The 12,931-nt window shown below is 38.6% G+C and overlaps 1 protein-coding gene across 2 annotated transcripts in view; it reads left to right on the top strand.

Moving 5' to 3' along the window:
- The window catches only part of LOC105227343 (uncharacterized), a 162,573-nt gene that overhangs the window by 25,523 nt on the left and 124,119 nt on the right, over positions 1–12,931 (top strand). For both annotated transcript variants that reach the window (XM_011206620.4, XM_029550703.2), the window contains exon 2: positions 3,889–4,552. The gene's annotated coding sequence lies outside the window, so the exon portion shown is untranslated. The remainder of the gene's footprint in view (positions 1–3,888; positions 4,553–12,931) is intronic.

The raw sequence follows: 12,931 nt of genomic DNA, 5'->3' as shown, positions 1-12,931 counted from the left end.
AACAGGCGTCCTGCTTTCTGTAAATACATTGTGTGAAGGGACCGTTAGTTTCGGAGATACTGTTCTGAAATTTTACATCCGTTCTTTACTCCTTGAGCAGCTCATCATTTGTGGGAATCGTTGATATCGGACCACTATAGCATATAGCTGCCATACAAATTGAACGGTCGTAGTCAAGTGCTTGTATGGAAAACTTTTTTATTTTACAAAATATTTTCACGAAATTTGGGAATGGTAATTTTTCAGTAAAAATATGTAATCTCTGAAGAAATTGTTCGGATCGGACCACTATAGCATATAGCTGCCATACAAACTGTTCGATCAAAATTAATTCCTTGTATGGAGAACTTTTTCATTTGAGCAAATATATACAAGAAATTTTTCACAGATTATTGTCAAGGAGAATGCTCCAATCCACAAACATATTGCTCAGATCGGATCATAATTGCTTATAGTTGCCATACAAACTGATCGAACAAAACCGCATTAAAGCTGTTTGTACACCCTTTTATGCTATAAGAAATCCAACTGTGTAGGGTATTATACCTACGGTGCAGTCGTAGCTAAAGCTTTAGTTTTTGTAGTTGTTGTTGTTGTTTCTGTTACATGCTGCAGCAATTATCAAGAATTTCATGCTGTCTCACTTGAAAATCGCTCATTTATAACACGGCGTCCTTTTCGTCTTCTTCTTCTTCTTCTCACACTTCCACTTCCATTTCCACTTCGTCTGCTTCTGCAATTACTTTTGTGACTCCGTTTCGTTCGTGGTGAGTTGCATGTGGCTGTTGCTCTTTCATTTGCTCGCTTATTTAATGCATTTTGTCGTTAACAGGATATCAAATGACAATACGTCAACAGTAACAGCACCAACAACAACAACAGCAGAAAACAAGTGCCAAACCTAAAAACAATACTAACAACATTTTAGTAAACAAAGCATCTTACAAACGATCAAGGCAAGTGTCGGTGCGCTGACGTTTAGCTGCCGAGCTGCTGAGTACACACACATACTTAGAGCGTGTGTGTTGGTGAGTGATTGCGTGAGTGCGCTGGCAAGTGGCTCGACGCACTGCTTGCCATTTGATGCTTCTTCAACAGTTGTAATTAGTAGTTGCTGAAATTATTGCGTTTTGTGTCAGCCAGCGTTGCCGTGTTGACTTACGCTCGCGCTCCACTCTCCACTCGCGTACAAGCGCCAACTCGCTCGCCGTTTTCCCCCTCATAAGTAGGTGTGTTTGTATGTGCGTCGGTATGCAGTCAGATAGTTGTGTGATTAACTGTTTGGCTGCTGCTTGGCTTTTTGCGTTGATTGTTCGCTTAGTTGGCTTACTTCTCTGGTGGCACTACAAAAATTTACAAGGCTTTGTAATTGAAACTTTGCTCTTTCATTTCATACAATATATCGTAGTGCTTACATATATAAATATGTATGTGTATATTTACATATTACATACATATATAGCATAGAAAATGAAATATTTACCACAATGCGCTGGTTGAGTTTGTTTCGTACACTGACAGAAAATTTGTGTGGCAAAGAAGGTTGTTCTATAAAATATGAAGACTTTGTATGGAACTCCCTCTCTCTCTCTCTCTTTGTCTGGAACTTATGAGTCTCCCTGCACGTTATAGAACATTTCTTTAATATTATTCATAACAAAAGTAAAATAGTTCCCTTAGCAGTAAGGCAACATTATCTAACTCATATCTAACCAATGATTGTCGGCATAACACAATTCCCGAATGATATCTTCATCCCCATCTGTCACTTTAAAAATCACGGTATCCCATCAGATAATGACTACATTCCGATCAATAAGAAATTATTTCGTCATGAATAGCGCTCGATAGTCACAAAGTCGTATCTCAAAAGAAGACCACTTCTTGTATACATAAGATCTATGGAATTATCGAAAAGGTGTCGTATGAAACTCCTGGACGCCAAGTGCGACGAGCTTATGCTCAGTCATTTAGGAATAGAAGGTAATGAAAAGGCAGGTGAACTGGCCCGTTAGGGGGCAGTTGGAGACACAATTCTCCTAAACTGTCTCAGCCCATTCAGCTCCTTCAAGGGTGGTTTGAAGCAATGGATGAAACATGAAACACAAGCAGCACAGGGTATACCATAAAGTTACTTTTGGGGTAGTGTTGATGGCGAATAGACCAAAAAGCTATTAATTCTAGGTAAAAGGGAGCTTAGTGATATTGTGGTGGTCCTTACCGGCACCTACGCTTAAGATTTCATCTTTAGAAAATGGGAAAATCGTCGGAATACAGAGCATGCGCGGAGGTTGATGAGACGCTGAGTCATTATATATCCGAATGTCCAGCCTTCAGCCGTATGAGACAGGTCATATTCCACGGCTCTCAATGTTCCAACTTTGACTATACAATGGGCTTATTCAAGCCAGTCACCATAGACAGGAACAGGTGGTTTGCACTTGGTGCCTGGTATGGACTATAAGGTGGATGTATAAAACCCACCAACCAAGTTCCAGTCGTTACATAATATTAAATTGTATATCTTTCGAGTTAATTAAAATTATTTTCCGTGTACTCTCTTCACATAATATCACTTGTTATTGTTTTTGCATATGCCATTTACCTGCCTTTCAACAGTTGCACACGTTGTTGCGGTATTATTTCAACTCGTTTTTAGAAGTTTCAATTGCACATCAATTGTGATGAGAAATATGTACATATGTGTGCGTGTAAAATGTTAAACTAGCAACAACAATAACAAAAAAATTTAATTCACAACAAAACAGGGATAAGCAGAAAGCTGCTAAAGGCAGTGACATTGTGTAAATTAAAGCATTAAATGTAATAAAATGATGGAAGGGCAACAAAAAGCGAACGGTAATTTAATACAAGTACGACTAGTCGTTATAAATGTAGCCGACGGCTTGCACTTGTATTTATATGGACTCGGTTACTTGTGCATTGTAGCATTCGTAGCATTGGATTGGTGGTAGCAAATGTGAGGGTTGTTGAAAAAAAATTTATTTTTTAGGAGTAAATAATTTGAATAGGGTTAATGAACGACAATTTTGCAAAATCCGCTTGGGTGGCTGAACGTGGAATAGAAGTAATAATTAATAGGCGTATAAGCAAATTTATGAAATTTGGCTTATGAGGCTGGTTTATTTATAGTTTTTTTAATTAGAAAAAAATGGTAATTTTCCTGAAAATAGATTTTTATACCTGACCAGGGCATATTAAGTTAACCACGATGTTTGTGATACCCAAAAAGAAACGTTAGAGACTCTATAAGGTATTTATATAAATGATGAGCATGACGTGCTGAGTCGTTTTAGCGAACTAGTTTCTCAGTTTTTGAGATATCGATCTGAAATTTTGCATACGTTCTTTTCTATCCAAAACGCTGCACATTTGTCGGAATGGCCGATATCGGATCACTATAGCATGCTGCCATACAAATTGAGTGTTTGGAGTAAAGTACTTGTATGAAAAACTTCTTCATTTAACGAGATATCATCATGAAAATTGTCACAGAACATTATCTAAGGCTACTATGCAATCTCTGAAGAAATTGTTCAGATCGGACTACTATAGCATATAGCTGCCATACAACCTGAACGATAGCAATGAAGTGCTTATAAGAAACTTTTTGTGTTTGTGAAGGGTATTGCAACCAAAGTTAATTTTTTTTTGTTTAACTGTACAAATTTTATTTCAAACTGTAAATTCGCTATTAATGCGTTTTAGTTCACCCTAACATATATGTATGTACCTATGAATATGTTGAAGTATGATGGCGATATTAACACTTTATTTTACTTTTATATACAAAATATTTAAACCATTATTTTTTGCGTTCTCGCTCTCACACTCTCACACACTCTTTTCCTGTTGTTATTTTTGCAGCGTATTAACGGGGCTTAAATCATTGTAAGCTGCTGTAGACGGCTATGCGCCAGCGCCGTGCGCCACCATACACTGCACTGCGTGTGGCTGGAAAATCGTTGAACGTACATCAAATGAATTTTAAATGTTAAAACAATCACTTTTAATCTAAAATAAAGTGCGAGGATAAAGTGTGAATGCAAAGTGAAAAATAATAAACGAAAAAATACAATATATAACGGTATATAAATACACGAATCTATGAGTGCGCGTGGCAAGCGATTGCAAATAATAAATGAAACGCAATAAAATTGCAAAAAAGAAATAAAATCAAATAAAAAAATAAAAATAAAAGTGAAGAAAAATACGAAATTACATAGAAAGTGGGTGGAAAATCGAAATCAAACAAAACATAAAATTAAATTAAACGCATAAAAACAAACGACATTCTGCGCTTAATCCCATTCGTAGCAGCAAAATCCACGCCTGTCATTTCACGAGGATTAACACATCACAGACGAGTGGCAGTCGCATAGGCGCTTACAGCAAAGGTGCTTGTGTTTTCGCAGCGCAGGATAACGCAAGTATATAAGCACACACACGCATACACTTTCCGCTGCACATCTACATTTATAGACAGACGCGCCTTCGATTTGGTGAGCGGAAATTGCTCGCTTGTCACAAGGTAAGTAGTAAGTAGGTTAAATAGAATTTATGCATGCGCCCAATGCGGCTTAACTGCGCGCTTTGACAACAACACATACACACGCAAACAAACAAACGAACATACACATATTTAGCAGCGAAAAACCACTTCAAGTCGCATACACACACACTTAGCCGGAAGACAATGGCACATTGCGGTGGTTGCCCTTAAATGATTTTCTTTTACCCCGGGAAATCCACAATTTGCTGGCAGATTTTTTTTCGTATTTGTTGTGATTCGTGCTTTTAATAGCGTCTGACTGCCTACAATTGTCGCCTTCGTGCTGTCTGCAGGCATTCTCTACTTTAGCTTTGCTGTAATTTGTATGCCTCCGCCTAGTCAACCGCGCACCTCAGCCGCTTCCAATGCTGGCAAGCGGATTAGTCGCTATTTCTTTTATCTATCCAAGCAAGCATATCCCGTCTTCACGTCACTGCTTACTTCACATATCATGCAGTGTTATTTTCTAAGTATCTTAACTCATTTGGTGTAGTCTACGTTTGGCTATTTTTATCAGAGACTTTGTGACTACCAAATTAATGTCTGCTGCAGTTTTCTTTCGCTGGTGGTCTATAACTCAATACAAAAAAATATAAGATTAAGCAAAACAAAAAAAAAATAAATAAATAAACAAAAAAGAACAACTAAATTAAATAAAAAATATGCTTATGCACTCATTAGCTTGCTTGTCTGCCTGGCTTCGGCTTCAAGTTTCGTCTGTAATTCCATTTTCTCTCTCTCTCTCCCCGGTGCTTAATACGCCTGCTTGCCTTTGATGTTGAATTTTGGTAATTGTTTCGTAGGGCTTTCGTAAATTAAGTAATTTGACTGGGTAGAAAACGAAATTAAACAAAAATGCAGATACCACTCGCCATTGAAAAGTAATTAATTTAGTAATTGACAGTCTTAAGCTGCATTACGAGGATTGCTTTAAGGCTTGGCTTTGAAACAAAAAAACTTCAAGCTATGTGTATATATAGTTGTATATAAATTTCCGTATTTAAAAATGCAAAAAGTTATTTGTATTTGAAGGTCACCCAAAAAAAAGTGAATGGCTCACTAAGAGCTTAGCTTAAGCCATAGTAAAGTTCAATACGATTTGCTTGTAATTACTGGTTGTCTGTATATACTTTACCCGGTCTATGTAATAAGTCCTTATTTTTAGCCTTGTCATAATTTGAGCTGATTCATAATTTGATGATTATTTGTTTCGCTATCCTCGCATCATTATAGTTCAAATTGCGTATTGAGTCCCCTTTTCATCGTTCTTAGCCAACACGGTATTGCCACTGACTGGGATTTGTCTAGACAGGCTCCTGAATTATCCAGCTCATCACCTTTTTGGTTGCCGAAAATGTTTCTATGACTGGGAACCCCAATTATAACTAAGTCGAGTGCTCCTGTCAGTGAGCTTAAAGCCTTCCTCGCTCGTTTACTACGCTGGAGTGTATCTTTTGGGGACGGCAAGGTTAGTAGGCACTACTGGATATCTGAATGGGCGCCTCTGTATCTTCCGTAGTTGTGCAATATAACAACACAAGCCTTCTATATGCCTAATATTTCCGCTGGGAATATGATATGAAGATCGTAGGAGTATACTCCTGTCCCTAACTCGCTGTCCATTTTGGACCCGTCGGTATAGATTACATATTTTCCCCCTTTGCTAAACCCTACCCATTCACATCTAGAGTATATTATTAACCCTTAACAGAAAACAGGTGTTTCAGACCTTTACTATTTACAAAGCAAAATTCTAACAAAAATAGGGAACCAACTGCCAGGGTTTATGGTGAATATATTTCTTTCAATTTCCAATCACTTAACAATGATTAATACTCAATGGTGAAACATTTTGTATAAAGTGTATATAAATCAAGCATTTGGCAACTCTTGCCCAACGCACTGCTTAATTACCAACAGAGGAAAAGTAAATCTTAATACTTAACGCCTTCAAATAGACATATATGTATTTGAGAGAGCCGCAAGCCCTGCTATCAAAATGTAATAAACTCACACTAATTACAGTTATTTTAAGCCACAAATTATGATACACACACACATACGAGGAATGACACAATTTACAGCGATTCTCATTTCACTTTCACAACAAATTATAAGCTTTCATTTAATGCTCATACAATGAAATATAAATTGATATATGATATTTTAGAAATTATATCACACACAGCAAAAGGTCGCTTTAGCCAAATCTGAAGCGTGCGCTTGATCTAATTACACTATCTCTACTCGTAAAATGAGATTTACGACGTGCAAGTGTTATCTAAATAGTTATTACGAAGCGCACAGCCACACATACATACAAATATTGCCTCATAAATATGTTATTTTTGTTTTTTGTTACTTTTATTTTTCTGTTTGGGAATTTAATTTAAATTTGAATTTATAACTCCCTATGGGCTATTAAAAAGTTAGCATAAGCTAAACAATAAGAAAGCGCAACGCCAACAATTCGGGAGGGAGGGGGCGCACAATATAAAATACACGTAGGGTGTAGAGCGAAAATATGGCGGGAAATTGTATCGTTATGCTATTTTGTCGGTTTCACTTGTATTCTTTGTTGCTTTCCTTTTGCTTTCATGCTAAACGTTGTGGCGGGTAATTCATAATTTCAATTGGCTTATTATTATTTTCAAACGGTTTATGAGATTAGAGAGCGCACCATAAGCATTTCAAGAAATTACGTACAAGCTCATTTGCGCTGCTCGCAAAATTACACTGTCGGGCAAACGTATGTATAATAAATAGTGGAATCGTTGGCGAAATTTAAATTTACGCGATGTGGCGGAGAAGCATACATTCGGGCGCATATGTAGTATTTATATATACAGGGTGTTTACGTTAAATTATTTTTGTCTTTTGGTTAGATAATACTGTCATTTTAGTTATTTTTAAAGTATTTTCAAACAATTGTGCTCAGATAACTGTCAAAAATTCTGAGAAGGGAATATTATTAACATTCGAAAGTGACTATCGGTGAGAGCTTGAGAAACAAGGTGAGAGCCAAGCAGAGCCGGAGAGAATAATGAGAACGCTTAAGAGCTAAAGCCAAGAAGCGCGGAGAAGAATCTTATTAGTCAGTGAAAGTCTAGGAAATTCGAGACTGTCAGGGAAAGTTGAAGAAAAGATTGGTGAGAGCATTGGAAAAGTGGATGTGAATCGTAGCGCACCGGTGAAACTTTGGATGAACGAGTGAGAGCATGAGATATATGAAGTAGAGACAGGGATAACGGGTGAGAGCCGGCGAGAGCTTTAGAGAGAAATACCGAGGGTGGATGGTAGCCACTCGGAACCAAGGATATCCTTATGGAGACGGTAGGTGAAAAAAAAAAACAAATACAAGGAATATGGGAGAGAGCATTGGAAGAGTGGAAGGAAGATCGTGGGAATGCCGAGTAGAAGCAGGAAGAATGGGTAAGAGCTGGCGGGAGCTCTAGAGAGAAATATCGAGGATAGAGGTTCGCCCCTGAAAGTCGAAGAGATGCTTAGATAGACAGTAGCTGCATGGGAAACAGATAAGAATATGGAAGAATGGCCTAGAAGACTTGGAACTCTTAGGGAGTGCAGAAGAGAGAGTCCGTGAGAGCAGTGGAAGAGCGGATCTAAAAGTATTGGAATGCGGAATAGAAATAAGGAGGGCCAGTGAGGGCCGGCTAGAGAGAAATACGGGGGATGGACACTAGCCAGATCCTTAGGTAGACGGTAGGAAAATGAAATATAGATGGGATTATAGGAAATCGCAGTTTAGTTGGTTCTAGTAAATATTTAAGGAATCCTCCAACTTTTTGTAAGTATTTTTTTATTTTTCAACTATTGCACGACTTTAAGCACAACTCTGAAAAATGGCTTTAAGAAATGAATATCCCTAATAGGAACACTCACTATAATATTGCGAGCATGTAAAAAAAACTCATTTCGGAATGAACATACGCCATCACTGATGAGCATATTTGAGTGCGCACGCAAATAGACGAGTACTCGACGGAATTAGCGTTGGACACTACTGGAAAGGAAACGGAAAATGCAATTTATACCGAACAACGCACTCGTCGCGCTTCAATGTTACAGCAACTACACGACGACAATGTTATATGCGCGGAAAAGTGGATTCGAGACGCAAGTCAAAAGATGTGCGCCATGCCACACATTCCTACTGACTGTTGCGCTTGCTGTCGCAGTTGTTGTGTGACGCTTGGATAGCTGTTGTTGGTCGCGGTGGTTATGGCGGTCATGATGGCCACTTACGCTTCCGCGCATCCACTAGCCAAGCAGCGTTGGAGTGATAGCACTGGTCTCCCGGTAGCAAGTACTCACGCGAACGAAGATCAATGCGACGCACAGGTATGGCACACTGCGTGGCAAAGTAAGCAGAGTGGCGAGGCGCGGCACACACCTAAGTGAAATATACACACAGCCTACACTGATGCGACCCATACCATATGCGCACATGTACATATATACATATATATGTATGTGTATGCACTTATAAATGGTGTTCATTGCCTGCTTGTCGTAAGGTTAAATAAAATATTTTCGTAATAAAAATAAAAATTTAATTTACTTCCATGAGAGCGGTGCAAAAGGTTGCGTGAAGGTGTGCTGGTTGGGGAAGCCGCCTTGCGTTGGGCCAGTCTATGCCTTACAAGTGCTTGAATTGCTGGCACTCTGGGTAAACACGATGGGTACGGATGTGTTTCGCTTAACGTTAAAGCTGTGAACATAAATTGAAAAAGCGGACTCAAGCATACACTCACTTCAATTAGTTGGAGAGGGGGGACAGTGGGACAAAATGCAGGCAAATTGTATTGTTTTTTAAAAGTTTGAAAGAAATTTTAGTGTATATGTGCCACAAAATTGCTAAATTACAAAGCTTAGCTTAAAAAATGTTATTCTAATTATTATTTTATTATTTTTTACTTATTTATATTTTTCGACTCAAATTCCACTTCACACTATTCTATATATATGTGAAGTAGTCCCTCAGTTTTTGAGATATCGATCTGAAATTTTACCCACGACTTTTTTTCCCTAAAGAAGTTGCTTATTTGTCGGTACCGTTGATATCGGACCACTATAGCTTGCAGCTGCCATACAAGCTGTGCGATCGGAATCAAGTCTTTGTATGGAAAATTTTTTTATTTGATAAAGTGTTACAGTGAAATTTAGCACTGATTGTTATTCAAGTCAATGCAATAATATCCTAGCAAATAATTGAGGTCCGACCGCTATAACATATAGCTGCCATACAAAACGACATAATAAAATCAATATTATGATATTATATTATATAATATATTTTTTTATTTGTGAAGGGTATTCTAGCTTCGCTGCAATCGGTTTATTCTTATATTATTTTTTCAATTCAATATTTTTTAAGCGCCTTCTTCAACCATTTAAGTTAACAAATTATCATTTTGCTTCACTGTGCGCATCAATTGCACACCCATACCGCACAGCTCATGCATACATGCATGCGTAAAGCAACTACGGATGCGTGGATATCTACTGTATTTCCTACTACTTACCCACACACATGCTTCAACAGCTACACTGAACGTTGTGTTGGCATACGCACACGCAGCGATGTTACTTATACGCCCCCGCCCAGCATGTGAACCAGCAAAGCATACCATGCTCGCATGTGCGTATGTACATATAAGTCTGTGCTGCGGCTTCACCTTTTAAATGAGCGCCTTTTGCCTTCTTCTTTTTTTTAAATTCACATTTTTTTACTCTCTTTGTTGTTATTATTATTACTGTAACAGTGCCAACATTAGCCGACTGTTGCAATGGCTTCGCTGGCCTATCTGCTTTCAGCGCCTTTTGCACTACACTCCCCACCCCGTCAGCCATGTGAAGTTTATAATCCACTATGGCGTCAGTTGTTTACAGCCAAACGCAGCTCGTTGACGCCTCAAGCTGCTGACGCGTGCGGCACAGTGCGAGGCCGTAGGTGAGGTCTGTGCGCTTGTACGCTCGTGGGGCGACACAGCTTGCCGACGGGGCAATGCGAAATGAGCATTTTTCACTTACGGGCTGCCGAGTTTTTGAAATTGAACGGAAGGAATTTGTTATTATGAGATTATAGCAGTACCGTTAGTATCGACGCCGCGTTTGGGATGAGCGTAAGCGTAAAAGAAAGTGTACGATAGAGTCAAGGCAAACTTCGATATGGCGTAGGCGACAGGTGAAACTGTTGCGCGCACTCAGCCAACAGCTTGTCGGCGGCGTGGGGCTAAGCTTGTGAAATTTGTGAATAAAGTGGAAGAAATAAATAAACGAAATGCGAACTCAAATTGAAACTGAAATGTGTATTTAGCATATTTTTGTAGGGCGGAAATTGTGGCTGAAGCAAAGTCGGCGGTGAGGCCGAGGACAAATGGCCGTCGCGGCATAACGGAAGTGACGAATGTGCGTGCTGCCAAATGAATGCGTGCGCACTATTCAACAGCTTTGCAGCTATCACTTTGTTTCCTCCACTTTATGCGCCATTGTGTGCCCGTTACGCATAAATCTGTGGAGTGAGACGTCGAAAAAATATCTTAATATTACCTATTTACATACATACTTTTTTATTTATCTTCTACAAATTCATTTAAACCCGGTGAGGTGCAGGCAGGAAACGGCTGGCAGGCTGTGCTTTGTACTAGCCTAGCCTAGATAGCCGAAAATTAACATTTTTTGCACTTTATTTCAATAAACGTAACAAATTGTACGCATTGTGTGTGGATACACTGCCGGAAAAGGTTGTTGAATTACTGAAATATGTAACTTACAGGAAACCGGAAGAAAGTTTCAAGAATGTTCGAAATTTATGTATGCAAGTTTTTCATGAAGAAGTGGAGAAAAGCAAAACTTAGGCTACCTTCATGCAATTCTGTCGCCAGTGGTGTGGAATATGCTAAGTTGAAGCGAGAGTTAAAATTTAAGAACTATAAATGGAATGTAGAATGTAGTAGGAATGTAGAAGATTGTTATCTTAAAAGACTTCTTCTTCTTTACCGGCGTAGACAACTCTGACGAGGACATCAACTAGCTGGGCACGACATTGATATCAATATGAATTGTTTTGGATTTAGGTGGGGATGTAGCTTAAGTATACTCAATCATACTGGAAGAGCATTCCAACAAAAAGATTACATGGGGTCACGGAGTTGATTCATGCGGCAAAGACCATGAAGGCTCTCGTTTGACCAGTCAAAAGCACTTAAGTGTGGATCAAAAAATCCGGCAGCCCTGGTTTTGCAGGAGTGCCAGAAGGATCTCAAAGCCGTATAACCGTGCTCTTTATAGATCTTTAGAGTTAGGACTAGAAGGGGCAAGAGACTTGTTCTTAGTCGTAAACAACTTCATAATTTTAATATGATGGCCCTGCTGGGTCTATGACTAGCTTTATTCCTTCCTTTTCGAATAAGTCTAATACCCTTAGGGATCTTCAGCTGTTTTGAAAAGTAACGTGTGAACTGTTTTCAGTTTAAAAATGTATTACGTTTCTTATTATACACTATATAGACGCTGATTTCGACCTAAATTAGCTTCTTCTGTAAGTTTTTCAGCTCCAGTTAGGCTAAGTTGTAAACTGTCTCAAACTGTCTCTCAAAAAATGTGCGAAAACTTCTTGTACCTACTTCTACTCCTAAAATTTGCTCTAAGTATCTAAATAAAGTGAATTTTTCTTACCATGTAACACTCCATGCTTCCCTTCACATCTAAGCGCACAAACAATGCCCTTCCCAAGTATTCTAAATTAAATTGAGACCAACTTTGTATGGCTGCAGCTGCGTAGAGGTCAGTGAAATATTACATAAAAAGTAAAATATAGTCGAAAGCAAAGCCAAATAATCCTACGCACTCAACGCACAGGTGTGCTAAATAAAATTAACTTCATTTCCTTGCTATTTGCCTTTCTAATGACCTAAAAGTATGCTACGCAATTTCGAAATTTCGACTAGCTGCTGAATTAAGGCATAATTTGTCTTTTTTATGCGACCAACAGGATTATTTGAGAGTTAATGCCATTTTATTTATGACTGAAAGGCAATAGATGCATTAAATCGGCATCGCGGCGGTGGGTGAGGTGCAGAGAATGGCAGCTACGTGACTGCCGAAATGAGTGCGGGAATTTCATTTGAGCAGCTCTGTATGTACATACATATTTATGTGCATATGTATGTGTGTATGTATATATGTAAGTATGTGCGTCTGTATTTTATAATTGCTCGTGCATAATGAAAATCATTTTAATTGCAGGTGGCAATAAATTTTTGTGTATTCACCGGCATGCAAATAAAAAGAATTTTTCTCATTTTTACTGCAGCTGGAATGTTAATTGGGAAAGAA

The sequence above is a fragment of the Bactrocera dorsalis genome, chromosome 5, assembly GCF_023373825.1.
Source record: "Bactrocera dorsalis isolate Fly_Bdor chromosome 5, ASM2337382v1, whole genome shotgun sequence".
Taxonomy (NCBI): Eukaryota; Metazoa; Arthropoda; class Insecta; order Diptera; family Tephritidae; genus Bactrocera; species Bactrocera dorsalis.
The sequence above is the reverse complement of the archived record's forward strand: the minus strand, read 5'-3'. Positions and strand labels throughout refer to the sequence as shown.